The sequence below is a fragment of the Taurulus bubalis genome, assembly GCF_910589615.1.
Source record: "Taurulus bubalis genome assembly, chromosome: 4".
NCBI lineage: Eukaryota > Metazoa > Chordata > Actinopteri > Perciformes > Cottidae > Taurulus > Taurulus bubalis.
This window is the reverse complement of record NC_136592.1, coordinates 19,643,607-19,665,049: the sequence shown is the minus strand read 5'-3', so window position 1 is coordinate 19,665,049 and position 21,443 is coordinate 19,643,607. Positions and strand designations below refer to the sequence as shown.

Genomic DNA, 21,443 nt, shown 5'->3' with positions numbered 1-21,443 from the left:
ACATGTCTTAATAAAAAAATATCTTCACGCTACTTTTCTTGCTAAATTATCTATGACTAAAATATTCATTGAACAATGTTTGTGTTGTATTTTTTACAGAAATACACAGTTTCTTTTCCACTACAAACAGCAACTTATTCGCAGGAACTGACCAGTAGTATCTTCAGTTATTTCTGATTTTTTTACACAATAGTGTGCAGCATTTGAACATATTTTCCTTTCACGGTTCTTGTGCTTTATTGTATTGCTGTTTACATTAGGAGAGACTGGAAGGATGTGAAATAAAAACAATACTGTATTACACAACGAAAGACTCAGAGTGGACTCAAATCTACAAGGTCACCTGAGTTACCTAAGTTACTTGGATCTTTGGGTGTTATTTTCAACATATGGTCAGACAGCAGCTAGAAACTGGAACACTGTACCGGTTGTCATTTTACCTCTCTAACACTGTTAATAATGGCAATCACACAAACTTCATGAATGTTTTTGACTGCTTCATTTATTTATGTTTTATACATATAAGAAAAAGGTATATCTCCAGCATGGTGTCTTATCTGACTGACAACACATATATTCAAACGGGGAAACACTGTGTTTCATACAGTCTTGATCAGGCAACCAGATCAGCTGCCTCTTGAAATGAAATCCCTTAATCATAAGAGATAAACACTGTCAAGTATAATACTTGCATTTGCTTAGAATATAATGAGGTCTCAGTTCATCTCAATTATATAAAAAGTATATAATATAAACAGATGCCGCAAACCTCTTATGGCAGCAAGTGCTCCAAAATTACCAGTTATTCCCTGAATGGTTAGACAGAGTGCAATTTTGATCAGGTATTCCAATTGTTTGCTCTTGAAAATGATGTATGTTGCTTTGATGCAAACTTCAAGGCACACTGACTAGCAGAAACTCTCGTCCAGACGTTGTTTGCTTGTTATCTGAGGAATCAGATGATCAGAATTGTGATCAGACTTACAAACTCTGGATGTGTAGTGACTACGCCGCTAGTGAATGCAATTAGTGAGAATGCATGGCAAAAGGAACAAAAAAATGTCATAACCCTGTTTATTTCATAACCCTATTCCAAACATCTAAACCCTGATGTGTAGATTCAATCTTGACTGACAATGTGAAGGAATTAAAAAAGCTGATGATTTAATATATATATATATATATATATATATATATATATATATATATATATATATATATATATATATATATAGACATACATATATATGTAAATATATTACATATATATATATATATGTATATTTTTATTTTTATATATACAGTATATTTTATAGACTCCCGGTATTATGACTGCATGCCATCAGTTCCTTCAAAATCATTCTTCAAAAATTGCTCCGAAATAACCAGAGTAACTATGGTGAGGCTGGAAACAGATTTACTCAGAAGCAATCCATCTGAGCGGTCAGGGTTGACCGAGTGTGTTTTTGTAACAAGTTGACCTCTGCTGGGTGCTTTCCCCGGCAGTAGGACGCCCTGGTCTCCAAATCCTCTTTGATTTCCAATAACATGTCCTGTACTCTAATAGCTCTCTACGAGTATACGGCCATTAGGGGACCAACGAGAAGATGACAGGTTCAATTGAGTGTGAGTGTGCAATGGAGGAGAATAAGGTGTGGTGGTCCGCGTGTGTGTGGACGGTTGGGTGGGGAGATGTGAGTGAGGATTGCTTTGTTTCGTAAATTCTGATACGAAACAGGTATTATGGTTCCCATGTTTATTAATCTACCAAGATAGCCAGCTAACATTTGCCAATTAGCACAGACCCACAAAGTACAGCTAGGGTTTTGGAAGTATTTGGTCATAAACCAAAATATTGGACAAATTGTGAGTTTGACATGACGATGGCACGAGATAAAAAGTCAAGTTTGACATCAGCCAAAATTCATGAGAAATCCAGACTGTAGGCAGGGCCACCAATGACCTCAATACATCTTTTATTTAGTATCCATTGTCAGGGACTGACTTCAAATAATAACATGTCCAAATCTATCCAAAGCACCTATTTTTCTTCACTGCTAGATTAGAATGATATTCTCAGTCTAGGTAGGATATATAGATATGTAGATTTGTTGCCACTGTATTGTTATTATCAGCATGTTTGAACACGGATGGCCAAAAACAACAGCTGACTGATGTTAAATACATTTGTAAAAAGCATTAAAGATAAATCCATAGCTTTTGTGACAGGGACAATAAAGGAAATGTATTCTGATGGATAGTTTGGACGAAATAAAAACGGGTGCTAAACAGCTCTACAATTATTGAGTTCATCATTTAGAAAGCAGCTGAAAATCTGTTTCTACAGACAAGTCCAAACATATTTCATGTCTGCAGTAATAAGCGATCATCACACCAACTACAGGAAAAAAACAACCAACTCTTTCTCGCTTCTTTTTTATGCACGCACGCACACGCACACACACACACACACACACACACACACACACACACACACACACACACACACACACACACACACAGAGTTGTCTTATAGGCTATCCACCACACAAACACGCATGCGTGCACAAAGCCACACGCACAGAGAACAGCATGTGCACACAGAGAGGCACAAACAGAAGCAGACTTTCCGTTTGATCCAGCTTCGCGTCTCGTCAATTATTCAGCATTCTGCTCATAGACATCCCCTTAAAGAGGACATAAAACATGCACAAGGCCCACATTTGGAAATAATGAGAACATTGCCTGTATTTAACATGCAATGTTGAGAAGTAAAGATTGATTTTGGCAGATTCTCTGCTCTGTGTTTTTTAACTACAATATGTATTTATATAGCTTTTTTATATTTTGAACTCCTGCTAATCATGGGTCGCGAAATTCTAAAATTTGAAATTAGCCCAAAACTCAGCATTATTACTATATTTGGAACTATCAGAGATAGATTATAGTGAAGAAGAAAAAAAGCTGAATAGAGTAATAAATAAAAGCAGAATATCAAGAGAAGAATATGTACAATTATAAAGGAATTCATAAGAAACATTGTAGACACAAGTGTTGACATGAAATAACAGACAGAAAACATAGAGAAGACTGAAAAAAATAGTTGGTGACATGATGTTTGCAAAAAATAAATACAATCAGTGTCTTTATTGTAGAGTTGAAAACCTTTCTTGAGCAATATGACTTTATTTTGGCTATCGTCCTTTAATTTCCTTGACAATTACAAAGAATATGAACATCATTCCCCCTATGAATTCACGGTCACATCTTGTGCTACACCCTGCATTGTTAGGTTTAACAGCAAGACACGGCAGCCTGTGTGAAGAAGAATTACACGGTAAGTCATTCCCGAAACTCACATTCGTGAATTTGCTGAAAATGGCGCATTTTCGTTGAGCCAGCGCATTATGTACAAGCCTTAATTATGCTTTTGTCAGCAAAGAGCCTGGGAAAAGGTATTAAACATTCATGATGGTGTGACTATTATTTTAGGCCATAAAAAGACTAATTTGGGTATGGCTATTTAGTGTGACAGTGTAGCTGCACAGCGCTGGTGACAGCAAAGAGGGTGTTAAGGGACAAAGAGGCATAGTTCACTCGCTCAGCCTGTGGGCTAAAATAACACATATACACAAACGCAAAGCACACATGAAAAACGTGCACTTTGTTATGCAATAATATAGGCGCATGCATCCAGGCATGCAGATGCCTACACACAAGTATGCGCTCCCTGACAAACACAAACAACACACTCCTCTCGGCCAAAATAACACATGAATCTCAGCAGCCCCAGAGGGCAAAAACAAGAAAGTCCTTCCGTGTCCCTGTAAGTGCCTTCTGAAGTGATCTATGGGCAGCAGAGTGGATAAAGGATACCCTTCTTACTTCTTCTGTGGTCATATGGACGCCTGGGTCATAGGGTAACAGCTGGGATCCATGCATCATCAGTGTGAACACTTTTTTGATGCCAGATTTAAGAAACACAGCATGATGATGTCAAGAGTCATGGGTGGCTGCCCCTTTAAAGGTGGCAAAAGAAACACACAATATATTTTACACTTAAATCAGCGCTTACTCTCTCTCTCACACACACACACACACACACACACACACACACACACACACACACACACGCACACACAGACAGACAGACAGACAGACAGACACACACACACACACACACCACAGATTTGGGGGCACAACCAGATGACGCACGTACAATTTGAAATATTAAAATAGGCTTCAAATAAGCCCATTTGGCTTTTCGTCTCTTCCTGCACTATGATATTATTTTTCTGTTATGATTGTTTATTTGACTGTTTAAATTTTGCAAAATGAATAAATAAATAGTGCCCAACCCATTGGCTTGCTGTGTATTTATTTTGAGGCATGCAGGGCACTGTGGACCACAGCAAAAGAGCATTTTGAAAACACAACTAGATACACATGCAGTGGTATTAAAACCACGGTAGACCATTTATGTTGATTTCTGCTCAGATACTGAAGTTTATTCTGGCACAACATCACATTCATTGTCTGCTGGTTAACAAGAGACAGTGTGCATAAACAAACAAGAGCTTGGTAACTCCCAAAAGAGCAACAGGCTGGAAAACACAGAATGCACCAATCTGATCACTGGCCTCAGTGAGAAGTTTTAATTTGTTTTCTTTTAGTCGTTACAAACTGTAACTAAATTAAACTTTACAGTCATGCTGAAGTATTTTTGTGGGTAGATATATGGTAGAAGAACATCACATTGCTTTAAAAATCTGCCAGAACTCATTTGTACAGTACATTTATACAACATTTGTGATCGCATTCCCTTGGGTATTGAACAAGTATAAGAGGAAATATGATCACCTTCAAACACTATTGATCATCTGTACTCTCAGAGAGTCAATGTGAATTTCATAAGCAGAGTTTCTTGTGGTATTTTCTTTACCAGAGCTATAAATTGGCTGTACAAGGGCACCAAAATGTAACCATCCATTTACTAATTTTCCATCATTTATATCCATTTTCTCATTTTCAGTGAAGTAGTGTCCCAAAACATGTTTATATTGTTTATGGTTTTAGATCTGTTTGCCAGATCTCATGTCATGTCTTTCTAATTCTGTTTATTTTCTATTTCCATGCACAAAAGCCCATTGATTAACCGTCAGATGTTAAATTAGGAAGATTGTTTCTAGGAGGAGTTTAATAGTCAAAAGTGACATTTGAAACATTGTGTATAAAAAGAAAAATGGCCACAGCTTCACTCTGATGGAAATGTTTCCAAAATAATATTATCATTTGAGTTGTGAAACTCGGTTAAATTCCAGCCAATCCAGTATCATGACACAGTGGTAATTGTAGAATAGAATGACAGGTCAGTGGAGGTCAGTCAATATCACCTACATAGCTGGTGGACACAAATACTATTGGAGTTGTGCTAATAAAAAGAGACACCACCGTTACACATGTGGTAATACTGGGCAGCAACCATTGCTATAAATATAACTCAATGACCAATACTGTCATCCGTTCACAATTAGAGCTTCCAGACCTCGAGCAACAGTATTACCCACTATCTTTACCATCTCATAACCGGAAGGTCAAAGGTTCAGCCGCTCTCAGTGGCAGCTAATAACGAATCTGACCAAAATGCCCTTGAGCACAACACTGTTAACCCAGCTGCTTACTCGATAATTGTAAAGATAACACTGGAATTTTTTAGACAACAGGGATAAAGCAGTATTAACTTTAAAAAATATCATATATCTACCTTTTTTCTACTCTAAAAAACAAAAAATAGAGTAAATAACATTTCAGGAGAAATCCGAGGTCATGTTATATGATATTTGTGACCTGAGTCGTCGAGTTGTCATTAGGGAGAGAGGAAGCAACACTAACGGTTTATGTATTCTGGACATAAGAGGATTCGACACATGGCCCTTCTGACCATCACAATGCTTCATTGGGTCAAAGATCGCAGGGAAGTCTGAGTTTCTCAATGTAATACAATATTCTGACGTCAGCAGCGGATGCTTGTGTCAGAGTACAATTCAATTTACTTGACAAATACCTGTGAAATATTGTATATAAATTGGTGCAATATACAACAAGGACACTCATAGCTGGATGAGTAAATAAACAAATATCATTACATTTGATGAAACGATGACATTAAAAGCTACTGAAACACCCATCATAACTCATCATACACACACACATACGTGCACGCGCACACACACACACACACATGATCTTTTGTATTTCCAGTTCTATTGTTCACGCTTTTGTCTTTGTACATGTCTGCTCGAAATTAAAACACAATACGCTAATTTTACGATTACACCTTGACTGGTGTCTGGGGTCCTTATTGTCGAGGATAAAAAAGTTAAGATAGGACAGCACTCCAATTTAACTTTTTAACATAGCTTAATTACCAGAATACACTCAGAAGCAGGGCGTCCTGCCCGGAATGTCCCTGTGGCAATATAAAATATTCAGACCTTTAACAAGGAGTGCTCTCCTAGTCCTTCCTCTTTGTTACTTGTCTGTAAGTCAATGTTCACAAATGCTATAGCTTGAATTGTTTTTCTTTTGTGATAGAGTCCAGCTTGCCCATATTTTTTTACATAATGATATGAGTCAAGACATGTGTTTGTCCAACCAGGTAAGAGCACAAATACAAAGGACAGAGTTTTGGAGGATCTAAGTGTGAGCTGACAGAAGCCAATCCATGAAGGATGTACTCACAGCCTAAATATGACATTTCAGACCTCCAACAGTCCTTCAAGTGTCACTTTGGAAACTGCCCACAGGGCAGAGCTAACGCTTTGAGAGATTAAGCCCACCTGCCTGTGGCTGTGGTGGTTATTGCCTTCTCTGCAGACTGATTTGTGTGGTACTCGCCACCACCAGCTCTGCCAGCGCTCACAAAATGCTGAGCGAGCTCCCTTTGAACACACTTTGACACTTTGGATTATTGGTAGTGTACCCACCGGATATCCTTTCAGATTTTTTCTGGTTTTATTTTCTGGTTTATTTTTCTAGCTTTCTTTACATTTCTATCTGTTAGAGTATCTTCCAGTTGTTCTGTCCTTCCCCATGTTTTTCTACAGACACTGAGATTAATTTCAGACTGGAGCTTTACTGGTTTGTTTAGAACAGATTTGAGGTGAGGGAGTAAAAGTGTTGTGTCATTCATTTAGTTTGGACTAAGGTTAAAAGCTTTATTTTATTGTGTTTTATTGTGCATCATAAAACACATTGCTGCATTATACAGAATAATATGTTTGTTAGTTTAATTTAAAAAGGCATGTTGCATTTTCAGTAGATTATCACATTCAGTACAATAATTTGACTGCGTGTTTCGGTGCAGTTTACGACATACGACGTAGTGCAGGTGTATCAAGTGAAGTGCTTTACACTGCCATAAACAAAGACCAGTGAGTAGCCCTTTCACAGACAACTCCCCTTTCCCAACCAACTCACTATACATTATTCTCTGTATCCCAGTTCTTTTATTTCTTTTAAGTTTCCTTGCTTTCTTTCCCCTCTTCACTTCTAATAGATGAGGCACAAAGGCGGTCACATAAGGAAAAACATTCACAAACCAGCTATGACTTTCTTCCTGTAATATTTTTCATATGTTTCTAATCTTGGATCTTTTCTATGTTTCATGGCAGTTGTTGGAGGGAATTGTTTATGTAATCACAGAGCTACACATTAATTATAGGAAGATGCTTTATCCACAGCGGGGTAGAAGAAGGGGTAAAATCTCAGAGAACAACAGCCGAGCCACAGCTGCAATAACACGCAGGCCGCTTACGTAACCGAAATGGTCCCCTCTGAGCACCATACTTGGTTTTGGCAAAAACTAAGCCGATCTGGAAAAGTTACTGCAGGCCTGGATAACATCAGGCACTAACAACTGGGAGTTGAGTGGAGGAATATAGTCAACAACAGGATGAGAGGTTGGGGGCCACAGGTCACGTTGCAAGAAAACGTTAGTTAGTAAGTGATCAGGCATTGGTCATGTTGTTAGAGGAAAGACAGTTGGTTCTGGCTCAAGTGTCAAGGAGGGACTGATGACGCACAATTGGGTGATTATGACTAGGTGATTTCGGGGAGCACGAGTCAGTTGGGGCATTGCAGAACGATGGGGAACCTATACTCTTTTTATCTGTTGCCAGCCAGAAACAACCGTTTGTTCATAAACTTGCTGTTTGTGAATAAATTGACGTGGAACACTTCATCGACCTGTCTCTGTTCGTCTTTGAGTCCTGGGGATTTCCTGAGTGAGCCATCTGTAATCTGAGACCTGGTAGTTACTCAGATTTGAGAGCGTTACACACACCGGCCGGGTGGGGCCTTTTATCAGCAAAATAGACATTTAATTAACTACTTCACAGTCTAATCCTCTAGTCTCTGTTTCCATCCTCGTCCTATTTCTATGTGCCCATACACAGGCTGTGAGCCTGCCTGGAGGCACCTCCCATACTTTATAACACTGCCTTCATTACCCAGCCGCTGTAGCCAGTCATAAATGAAAAACTGGAGATGTGGGAGGAGGGAAGTAAAGGAGAGGAATGGGTCAAATGCACAGGATGAGTCAATTGTGAAAGAGATAGTAAAGGTAGAAATGGCACATGAGAGACTGAGAGAGTGAGCATGAGAAAAAGCAAGGTACAGTATTCAGAGAAAAAAAGTGAGGAAGAGTACAGCCATGAAATCGAACTTGGAAGTTATTGGAGACTGGCTGGGAAAAAATACCACCGCCATAAAATAATATTACAATTTGTCTGGCCGTATGGCATTAATGAATACAGATGCTGCCCAGTGGGCTGTTTGTCCTGGGAGAGGCTAATTTGAACAGCCATCCCACCTGAGAGGGCAGTAAAAATTATATGAAAGGTTTACCCTCAGTGGTTTATTTTATAGATCCACATTTCCATCTCATAGCAGGTTACAGGTGTCAGAGAGACATCCCACTTGCTACTGTAATAGCCACCAGCGGGGGAGTTAGCTATATGTGCAGGATTTACTGTTAATTTCCCTAAAATGAACTATAACCCAGAGTAGAAATAGACCTGCTGCAGCTTTAAACAAATAAAACGCATGACAAGAATTCAAACCTGCTATCATCCTTGCTACTGAAATCAGAGCTTGTTTTACCCTCATTCCAACACATCGGCAATAATCGGCCCGAAGGGGCCGTGGGTGCGGACAAATTTATGACAGCTGAGTGCAAAGGGACTAGCTAAAATTCGGATGAGCTTTATTGACTGGATGATTGTTAAAAAAAATTGCTAGACGTCTTAATCACTGCAACGTCATGGAAATGCCACATTTGAATATGATTTAATGAAGGCCATCAGCAAACCGTGAGGTCCTTTTAATAACAGGGGAAGTGAGTCATACAGAAATATTCTCTTAATGCCTCTTAACAAAGATCAAGGGTACAATCTCTGCAGAGATGACGAAAATTAATAAATTATGAGATGTAGTTGATTTGATTCTTATGAATTTGCACTATTATTGTTATGCCAGGCATATAATAAAAATACAGATGTGCAATGTTTACAATCTACAACTGACTACTAATACTACAGCACATACTAATGTAAAATGTCTCCAGTCTTACACATCTTCCCTTCACTTCCTTTCTTTTACGTTGCCAGCCCAACAGTACACCCACCATCAGACACTTGAGTTATGCCCCATTCCAGTGTAATGGTTATTTTCCCTGAAAAAATATCATTGTGTACTACAGGGGCCTGTGGTAAGGTCAAGATAATTTCAAGCCTACACTGCCTGGTGTAACCTTCATAGAAGAGAGAGTCAATAAATAAGGGATGAAAAAACTAAGCTGAAGGGAGAGAGCGAAAAGAAAAACACTTTAGATAACTTAAGATAAAGCTGACCAAACGATGGCGACATGTGGAGTGGTCGTATCTCCTCATGGACTATAGGACAGCCTATAACCAAACCACACTCCCACCTATTGTGTATGTGTTCATGTGTGCACTCTCTCCGGGCCTCGTATGATGGTCCTGCTACTAAATGCTTCAATCCCCTTTCAGTGACACAAATTCAGAACAGATTATTTATGAGGCAAATAAAAGGAAAAATAGATTTAAGATATGAAAAAAAAAATCCAAGATTCCAATAATGTTCTTGTGGATTTAATACATTTCCACAGTGTCAGAATATCTCTTCCACATATATTCTTTTAAATCCCCCTCTCTCTATCAATGTCTGACAGTCAGCCTTTTTGATCAGTACAAAAGTTTTCTTTTCTCGCAAAATTATATAAAAGCCTCACCTTACTTGACTATGTATGAGACATTGGAAAATTGCCAAATAAATCCACATTTCTTGGCCAATTTTAATGTCACTATGGTGTGTTTATGTAACATCATAATTGCTGTAAATTATTATTATTATTATTATTTTACCTCTTCGCAACTATGCTTTACATTTATTTCACTGTTTTGCTGGGCTTCCTGTCCTTTCTCTTCTCCTCTTCATTTATACAACCTCTCTTCCTTCTCTCCTCTTCCTCTCTTTCCTTCCGTACTCGCTGTTTTACGTCTCTCCGACTTCACACTGTACTTTTTGTCTTTGTCAAACACACTTTATGTTGAACAAATCAAAGTAGCTCTGCTTTTAAAGGGGTTAGCCGTGATGTATTACCTCTGTGTGGAGGGGTGAGGACATAGGTGACCCCAAACTGTCATGAAAACCCATGTCAGATGATATCAGTGACTCACCACACACTCAACCGCTCACTGGGAACTCTGGGTAAGGAAACTTGCAGTGGGAAACACACATTGGTGTCTTAGTATGCATATATACACAGTCACTTAAACTCATTCTATCAAAACCTCATAAGTTTACACATTCATGTAGGGAGGCAAATACACACACACAAGATACAAAGACACACACACACACACACACACACACACACACACACACACACACACACACACACACACACACACACACACACAGTGACTGCAGGTCACCCATATACTATACTCACAAAGCAACCGTCTTGCCTCTGTTCTAATTTCAAGGGTGCAGTCCTTTGGAGTTGTATTTGTGGACGGGTAGATTTTGACAAGAATCTCTAAGGTATTTTAGGAAAAAAACATAATTTGTATGTTGATCCACTTCTGAGCATGCTCCACGAAAGGAGGCTCTAAGTCTGCACCAAGAGGATGGGGAAAATATAGCTATCACACAGCAATGATTGGACAAAAGGGAAACCTCTATGAGCATGGCTTCTGTCAGGGTATGAATATAGCTTTCTGCGTCATTGATAGTATCACATATATTAACTGCTTTTTGTTTGAAAATAAATAACATCCAAACAATGCCCCCAATGAGATTATGTGACTCTGGTTCAGGGTTTCTGTAACAGTGGAAATTGAATGCGCTTATGATCGTGGATGGTTTAAGCAGATATGTGTGGTGTTTTTTAAAACGTAAAGCAGGAAAATCTTTGAGACATTTCACAGACTGTGATTACAATTCTTAAACTGCACTTAAGAGAGGCTGGTAAAGCGATCAAAACGATATCTTAAACTTGTATCTGTTAGATACTGCTGTGTCAAAGCAATCTGACACAGCTAGATGGTGGCTGATGTATTTGGATGAATGAGGCTCTGTTGTGACAGTGAACTTGTAACAAATCATATAAAGCATATGTCTGGGAAGTAATGGCAGGCTGATTGTGGTCTGTGCTCATCACCTCCATCTGCTCATCCTTCTGTCTTTACAAATACAGCTTATGTAAACTATGACACTTTTCAAGTCGCACTAATTGGTGACCTTTGATAAGGCTGTGTTAAAATGGCCTAATTAATTATGTGACACAATGCTGATTGTCAATAGTCACATCGTAGCGAACCTTTTTTTAAATAAATGCCTACTTTAATGAACCTGCACTGCTTATTTTGATAACTCTGCAGTAGTAACATCCCATAGGTTCAATGTGATGGCCCTCTAAAACAGCTTCTAGACAAACTTAAATCAACTAGGATCAGATTTCTATCGCAGCTGTGCCTCAAATTGCCTGACGCAAGTGAATGTTTTTGTGCATGCAGTAGAATAACCAGTCGAAACACTGGTATCTCTTGTGACACTTTCACCCAGGAGCTGATGCAAACCTTAATGATCGTAATGGGAGATAGTGATACTGTAAACACTTTACGTCAGCCATTTTATTGAGGAAATGGCACCAAGTTAATTACAATAGCGTCTGCATGCCTGTCACGGGCTGATTTTAAGCTGCTCACACCCACCCTGTCAGAGGTGAATCAATACAGATCAATACACACAAGAGTTATATATAACCTCGGCTAAAGTGACAATAAAAGGTATCTTAGAGCAGTAGCTGTCAATATTTAAATCTTTAAAACTATGAAAACATATGGCCATCTGCTGCTTTCAAAATGGTGTTTACGATTCAAGCGGAAAATGTTGTTTTGGATCATTTGAACTATTAACTCCTCCCCAAAACCAATACAATTAACCCAATCTCAAACATTCCAGCACACAATTCAGAAAAACACCTGCCAGGTGTGGTAGCTGCGCCCCTGGTACTTCTCATCCTGTCTATTCCTCACTAAAGCCCTGTGTGACTTACTGCTGTATAATTGTCCCAGCTGAATGGTTCTCTGGGGAAACCAAATGACCTCTCACAATAGAAAGAGATGAGGGCTAGAGCAGGAGAGAGGACGTCATTCCTGCATAATGAACTAAGTAATTGGTCCAGAGCAACAGCACTGATGTGTAAGTAACGAAGACAGATGTTAGATACACTTTGGGTCAATGGGATGACATTTTTCTCAGTGCTTGTTCATTTGAAGCACTTCACCTGGGAGACCAATTCTTTAAAATGACTCTAAGACATTTCATCTGGTTATGAAACAATCTCATTCTGATAATGATGACTAAATCTCCTACATATGTTAACGAGACTATCAGCGAGGAGATCTGACATTTCTATATAGATATTCTTAATGCGTGTAATTGGTGCCACTGGGTCGGATTCAACGCAAAGTCAGATGACATCCTGTAGGGCCTCTGGAAGCGACCAGCCAGTCATGGACAGACCCAGAAACAGCATCCCTGCCACCTTCGACCTGCAGTCGGAAGCTCCAGTGGAAGTAGAGTCCAGGAGCAAAGCTTCACCTTGGTGCCAACACAGACTCCACGGTCGAGGAGGCCCAGACTGTTTTGCACGGGAGAACCAGAACCACGACTGAGTAGGGCTGACTATCAGAACCTGACAGAAAAAGGTTTTCTAAAGGGATCTGGTACTCGGAAACACTACAGTTTTTGACCTTTTCATCGTTTGATAAATGTGAAACCTATGAAGGCCAACAGCACTTCAGTTTAAGTTACTAAATGCATATATCTTGGACACTTATAAAACGGTGGCACTGCCTCCTGGTATTTTATTTAGTGCAGTACAAAAAGTGAGATACACATCCACTACTTAGCAAGTTCAGGGCTTAATGGGCTGGCTTTAAAATATGCATCAGTACTAAATAATGCCGAAAGATAATTAACAAACAAGAGTGTTTGTTGCAATTGAAGAGAATCAAGCCCATTTTGAGAGATTAGAGAAGCCCCCATGGAAATGAAATCGACAGTGTACCTTGAAAGGTCAGACTTATAACAGCCCATTATGTAAATCAGTGTGATTTGTAAACATAGCTTTATGCAAGTAGCAGGTTTTATGATAGCCACATTACACTGTAAGAATTAGTGCCTTTAAAAGATGAACAAGTCTGACCTGTAATTATATCACACCTATCAGACAAATTACTATATATAAAATGCATCATTTCATAAAAAAATAAGTTTGACATGTGGAGTATCATCGGAGCTATCACATTTGACGCATAGTGACATTCTTCGCCTTATGTGGGACTATTACTGATGAATAATACAACTATGAATTTTAAAAAAAATTGAAAGCATTGCAAATAGAAGGTGCAATATTTGCAGCATAATGGCTGAGGACTTCTCACCCGTGTACGAATGTTTCTCAAGGCTGACGGTGGTTTTATTATGTGAGTGAGAGCTTCCTCTTTCACAGACATCTTTGATGAATATTTGATCTCAAAAGCATTTAGTTAAACGTTGCTCTCGAGAGGAACTTATAGTAAAATAACTTATTTCTTTTTTTTGTAAGTGTCACAAACTGTAACACGACACAAAATGACAGTACTAATGTGATACAATGAGCAAGACAAAATATCTCACACAAGATCAGACCTTGTGAGGTTATAAAAAGCAGAGAGGATTAAAAAAGAAAAATCTGTTCTCTTTGCTGATCAAAAGATTTGTGGGATTCATTAAGTGCTTTTTGCTGTTTGATTTGATCCATATCCCCTCTAAGACACAGAAAACTATTATCTGCAGATGTGGCTTCCTTGATATCTCAGTATGTTCCTGCATCAAGGTGACACCAACTGACTTGAAGAAGATGTCAGGTTGTAAAAGATGTTTTTTGGTTGAAGTCAATGGCTAATAATCAATCCATCTCTCTTTCTCTCTCTCTCTCTCTCTCTTTCTCTCTCTCTCTCTCTCTCTCTCTCTTTCTCTCTCGCTCACTCTCTTTCCCCCTCCCCCCTTCTCTCGTACTGTACTACATGCACACACAGTGCCTGGCAGCAGAAGAAAATAATTAGGCCAGGGTGGCTGTCTGAAGCATAAATATTCATTAGTAACAGAGCTTATACATTACATGCTGTCTTTACAAAGGTAACTGGGGACTGATGAGTAGGGTAAAGAGAAACCATAGATCTCAGGAGGAACGTGCTCCTCTTTCACCTACAATGTATTTACAGCAGTTAGCGAACATAGAGGACCGCTAGCAGCGTCAATACATGTTGGCATGCATACAGCACAAATGGAAGTAGTTTTTTGAAGAAAAGGATGGCTTCCCTTTTAAAGACTCACCAGTTTCTACATATGGTGCGCCCACACCTGCTAACAATTACCAAGAATGACTGAATCAGGGTGCATTTTCGAGGTGGCTAAACTGAAATTCAAAAACAATTTATCAGCTATATATTTCCACTGGCAATTTCAACATTGTACACTGAAAATGAAACACAAAAAAACTGAAAACTGAAAAGTTATGTTTTCCCCCTTACCGGTCAATGTTCACCATCTTACAACAACACTGGAATTTGTACTAATTTGTATTTTTATAGAAAAACATCCTGGCTTTTAAAGATAAATCCCTGAAAACATTTCAAATTAATCATATTGAATTATATGTTGAAACAGGATTATGGTCAATGTGTCACATGCAGTTATAACAGAGAAATGTATGTTTTAAATTTAAAAAACACCACCACAATCCATGGTCGCAGTAATATCAAAATTACATTATTTCATATTTAGTTTCATTAGGAGACAAACTATTTTTGAGGGAACTGTAAACATTGTAATTACTATTCACAACGGTTTAAAACTACTTAAAGAAAAGCCAAAAAAAATAACTCATGCTATACTTTTTCCCAATGTTAAAATGTACAATCAGTAATTTATATATACTGTAATGCTAGTAGTGTAACTATATACATTATTTGTAATCAAGCTGTTCTCATAATTGAACCCAACATCGTGCAATCCAATCTACCCACACAGTGCAACCGTGTGACTGCATGCACACATAAACAGAACCGTGCAAAACAAAATGGAATGGATATTCTTATTATAAACACACCTAGGAGAGGGCTGCCTTTGCCTTGTGAGCACTGAAAATAACTCCAAGGTCAGTGAGCTTCCATTAGGGATTTATACCATAGCAAATTGCTAATTAATTAGGCCTAATGTGAGACAATGGTCGGATTTTTGGCTTGCTCCCTTGGAGATACAATGCAATGCACTGCTGGTCTTTTAGAGGCTATTTCAGATTAAGGGAAAGCCTGTTTTTGCCTCAATTTAGCCGGCAAGCTTTGTCAACTACGCATGCTTCTTCAGCAATGCTCTAATACACGTGGCCAGCTCAGCCACATTAGCACTGAGCAGCTTTTCTGAAGAGCTTTCCTAAAGTGCCTCACACAGCTGTCTGATAAGAAAAGTTGGTGTTGTAATACACACTTGTGACACTGGCAACAGAAGGTAACTGGCAATACCACGGCTGTAACAATGCCGCTGACATTTTGCTTTATAGGCTCCTGTCATATTCTCAGGTGAAGAACGAATTCTTGGGAAATGAAAGAATTCCGTAATTATCAAAACACATCCACAGCAGACACAACATAAAATGCTTTGTATGACAACAGAACAAAGACTGGAATCTAGTACAGCTCGATGAAGAGAATTATGATATGTGATCATTACACAGATACCATTTGACAGCTGGTCCATTAAAAGGACTAAGGATATGTTCATTTACTATGAATCGCAAGTGCTTCGCAACAAACATTTTCAGATCATGGTACAGTCTTTATGTTTTTGTATGTGTTTTATCTATCTTCTATTGGTTTTCATAGATTTCTGTACAGTACGGAGATACAGATATATAAGATTGAACAACATCCCTGCTTTTATATTACATCATTGTTGTGTGGCTGTCCAATCACTAGGGAAAAATGTTGGTACGTTTCTAAAAACCACGGATATGTTGTGTGGGATGTTTTTGCCCGATAAGAGGCATGTGGAAGGGCAGGTGGATGGCTCAAAGAAACACAAGACTTTCAACCAGGAAACTGTTGTTGGTTTCCCATGTAAAACCAAAAGTAACCTTCAGTTTACTCTTATTACAAAAGTATGCTATGGACATTTGTTATGTATTGATGAACACAAACAATTACCTTGTTTATAACCTTAACCAAGTAGATGTGTTGCCTAAATCTAAGTTATAGTCCCACAATGTTAAACAAGGGCTTTTTTGCAACTGGATATGAGATTAATATGAAATGTATTTTTGATTCAGAAACGCATATTTTCAATGTTTCCGTGGTTTGCAGAAATGCAACATGTTTGTGTTACACATACTAATGCATAAGCAAAATATTAACTTAACTTTGACTAAAATAAAGGAATACACTTGGTTGATAACCTCACTGGGTCTAATCGTCACACTCCTCACATATTTCTTAAACATTTCCTATTATGCATTCTATGTCAAGGAAATTGATATATTACTCTACACACTATATTAAGTCTCTCCTGATTGATGGAAATGATTGTAACACAGCTCCCTGGAAAGCAGGTTAACACATTCACAATTCTCAAAGACTATATCTTGCTTTGGAAAACCAACAGCTGTATGAAAAAAGCAATTAAAGCAAATCAACAAGTGTTGTATTTTAGGATATTGAAACATAATTAATATGCATTCTCCATATATAGACTATAGGGCTGGGTGATATGTCCAAAATATTCTATCCTGATACATGCAATTGTGTATCTTGAAAACGATATATATCATGATATAGCATTTTTCTGGTAATTATATCAATAAATAGTTAAATGAAATAATCACACGTTTTGTATACTCGTGTGAAACATAGTACTGACTGTATTCTCATATAATTAAGAATGTTAAGTGCAAAATAATCGGATTTTCTGAGAATTTGGCATTACGCTATCTCAATATATGATTTCATCAGGATATGATTACATTGAAAGACAATACATGATCATATGGAAATATGGACTAGCCCTAGTAGAATAATATAAAATATTATAATAATGTGTGGGCAAAGATCAGAACAAAGTACAGAAAACAAAAACTAAACCAGTGTAATTATAGATCTATCATATGATTGGTATGAATTGGTATACTGTGCACTGCACCATCATGTTGACACAAGGGGCAAAACAGATAAACAGTGAGCTAAATAATTAACTTCCTCATAAAGCAGATATGAGAGACCTTGAAGCTGAATGCTGCATGGGAACAAAACCTCTCTCCTTCAGTTTTATCCAAAGGACTTTAGATATCAGATGAACTTAATCAAAAATAGGTTTTCATGAGGAACAGGACAATAGTTTCCTCACCTTTCATATCTCCCTGCTGCCCTATATCTATGGAACATCTTTTAGCTGTTCAGTCATAAAAATATGATGCACTGTGGGACTAAATTAGATTGTATAGAAAGAGAGGTGTATTATTTTCTCCTGTTGCTGCTTTGCATACACACGTCAGGCACATATTTTAAACACACTCACTTGAACACATTGTACTAATTCATTTTTCTCTGAAATACACACAGCCTCCTTTTTCTCATAAAACACACAAAGATGCACACAAACATACACATTCAGCATCTTCAAGTCCGTTCATCTGAAAGAGACTGTATATGTGAGTGTTAATGGAATCCACCTTCGTATTCCATCATATTCATTCTGAACTGGACCCAACAATGGTATGATAATAATCTGGTAACAGTGGAGATGATAATAATCATATTATCTCTTTACGAAGATCAAATGAGAACTCAGAGAAGCTGGCTCCACATATGGTGCAGGTATTTTTTTTTAAGTCATATTGTGAGTCAAATGATCTCATTTACATATTTGACTGGAGGTGAGATAGTAGTAATGAGAAAATGTTAGATGCACAGAGTGAGGAAAGAACATGACCGATAGGCCTCTCTATTCCGGTGCATATTCTACCACTTAATGTAGAATACATTGCACAGCTCTCCCTTGAATGTTGCTACCTTTACTTTTCTATCAACTCGTTACCTTCCTAAAATAATGGCCCAAGTCATTTTTTCTGTTTTTTTTTAGAAAAGACAACAAAATTGGCCAAATGTAATAGGGGTGCACAAGCTGCCTCTAGACACTGCACAACAGGCATACTGTAATATCGGTCAAATTATGTTATGATTACTAATATTATGTTCGAGTGAGATTTTCATTGACAAAAATGCTCGCAAAAATGTTAATTACGTTGCTAGCTTAAATGCTAGCTTCAAAAAGTCAGATTGTCTTTTGACTTAGGAAAAATAAAATGGCCTAAGTCAGACTCTTGACATATAATAGGCCGTTATACGACAGGGATAGAATCGCATGATCTGTTCAACTGAGGATGTAGGCAATTGTACCAGAGGTGGCCAGTATCATGAGAAGATGATTTAGGCAAGAACATCATTTTTGTCAAAAAATGACATAGGCCATTATTTTAGGAAGGTGACGAACTGCTATCTGGGGTTCATGGGAACTTCATGGACAACTATCAGTATATTTTTAAAATAACAATAGTAAGGAGACATGAGTAAAACCAGTGTTCAGTGACATTCAGTAGTCAGTTTACTGAGCTGCCATACAATGCCATACAATCTTTTCTGAAGGAGAGAGCCTTGACGAAGCGATGCTGGTGTATGATAAGTGTAACAAATCTACGCTGAGTCGTGAACCTCAAAGTTCAAGTAAAACAGTTGTGTGTGTGTGTGTGTGTGTGTGTGTGTGTGTGTGTGTGTGTGTGTGTGTGTGTGTGTGTGTGTGTGTGTGTGTGTTGCAAGCAAGTGGTGTTCAGGTGAAGAACATTGTTTTGTGCTTCTGTTTATTGACAATGCTTCTTTTACTTTTAGGCTCAAGTACATTGGAGCAGGATACAGTTGCAACAGAGGTATTTACCATGGGCGTTTAAAAAGGATCATCTAGTATTTCTAAAAGTCACATAATTTGTGCTTCAACAGTGTGTCAATGTAACACTAGCACCTCCCCTCCTGCAGAAAGCAAAACTAGATGTATGTCATGTTACTACCCCACCCAGTGGGACCTAAACCCCTATCCATGACAATGTGCACCATATTAAACTCACTGAGCTCCAGTACAGCAGCACCATAATTATCACTCAAGTGGAGCATTTTTACTTTTAAGCATCTAGCCTTTGGAACTGACTGCCCCAGATAGCTACTGACAGCCCCACAATGCGTGTGTATGCTCTAAAGCTGGGATTTGTTTATTTCAGAACAACTCTGTCTTCTACAGAAAAACATTTCCATACAACTATACTGCATTCTTGTACTGTACTATAGTATTGGACAATACATATTCAATATCTATTACCTTTTATGCTCTTCTGTATTCTCAAGAGGTCACCCAGAGACAACTTTTCTTTGGAGTTTAAAGACACGTTGTCATTATTTCTTCATGCCATAAAACATGCAATCAATAATTTTAAGGTTGTCTTTTTCAAACATTATCACTGTCCTTACACTCTGTTCTCTTTCACGTCAGCTCCATCAAATTGCTACGGTAGATTGTATTTATCACTGAAGAAACTTGTACCAAATGCAAACTTATCCTGCTAAACTAACACGTAGACAAACATAGTGTCCAATTCTCCTGTGTTCTTCAGTGGGAGGACATCCAAATGACCATGGGCAGAACATAAGGGCTCCAGCTGGGTTCAGATACAGCCTTCTTACTGTGAGGTGCTAACCCCTGAGCCAATGTGCCATCTTAATCCATTTGACACTGTTATGAAATTATCATGGTTTACTTAAGTTTTTCCTTCTGTTAAAGGCAACAACAATAATGGAGGAGAGAGAAAGATGAAACTTGGCAGGGTTTTTTTTTAGGGGAAAGATAGTTTACAAGTTGGACTAGAAAACAGCTGTTATTTCCTACTCATTGTGTGTAGCAGCATGTGCCCACACTAGACTTCCAGGTAATGGAGGTGAGTGTGATGAGATCTTGAAAAGAAATGTTCACTCTCTATTCCAAGCCCACTTATCAAATGCAATACATTTGATAAGGCTTATACTATTATATTTGAAAGATGTCACAGATGAATGTCAGACGTTTTACATGGCAAGGGTTTTCATAGACAAGGCAAGCTTTTTGTTCTTCTCTTGTTGGAAGCATAACATCAAACACTCCTTTGGGATTCCTCTGATGTAGATCAATACATGAGATCACTCAAGCAGCTATTACACACAATTGCTGCCACAAAGCTGACTAATGAAAATGCTCTGGGTTTTTTCTTATATGTTCTGAAATAAGAGTAATTCATATGTCCATTTTACTGTCACTATACTATGGAGTCATAAGAGTATATACTCCCTGTGATTCTATCAATACATACATACCTCTATATTCATGCAGACACACACACACACACACACACACACACACACACACACACACACACACACACACACAACATATCAGACAGAGTTTGTCTGGGAGTAGCATGAAATAACATAGTGTCATGGCAGAGCAGAGCAGCCGATAAAACAGGACACACTGTTGAAGGCAAGCGTCACAACACTTTATCTTACATACTAGAGTGAAGAAATGCGGGTTTCTCTCCTTAATGATGGAAAATATTTACCTTAATGGTTATTATATAGCTAATGTAATCATACAATGCACACCATGTCTAGTGAGTCAATAATGTGAAGTCAGATTTGGTTGGGAGTAAATTAATAAAAGACTACATCTAATGTAGGACCAGA

General features: G+C 38.2%; 1 protein-coding gene across 1 annotated transcript in view; it reads right to left on the bottom strand.

Moving 5' to 3' along the window:
* mdga1 (MAM domain containing glycosylphosphatidylinositol anchor 1) overlaps positions 1–21,443 on the bottom strand; it is a 155,449-nt gene that overhangs the window by 63,128 nt on the left and 70,878 nt on the right. The window lies entirely within an intron of this gene.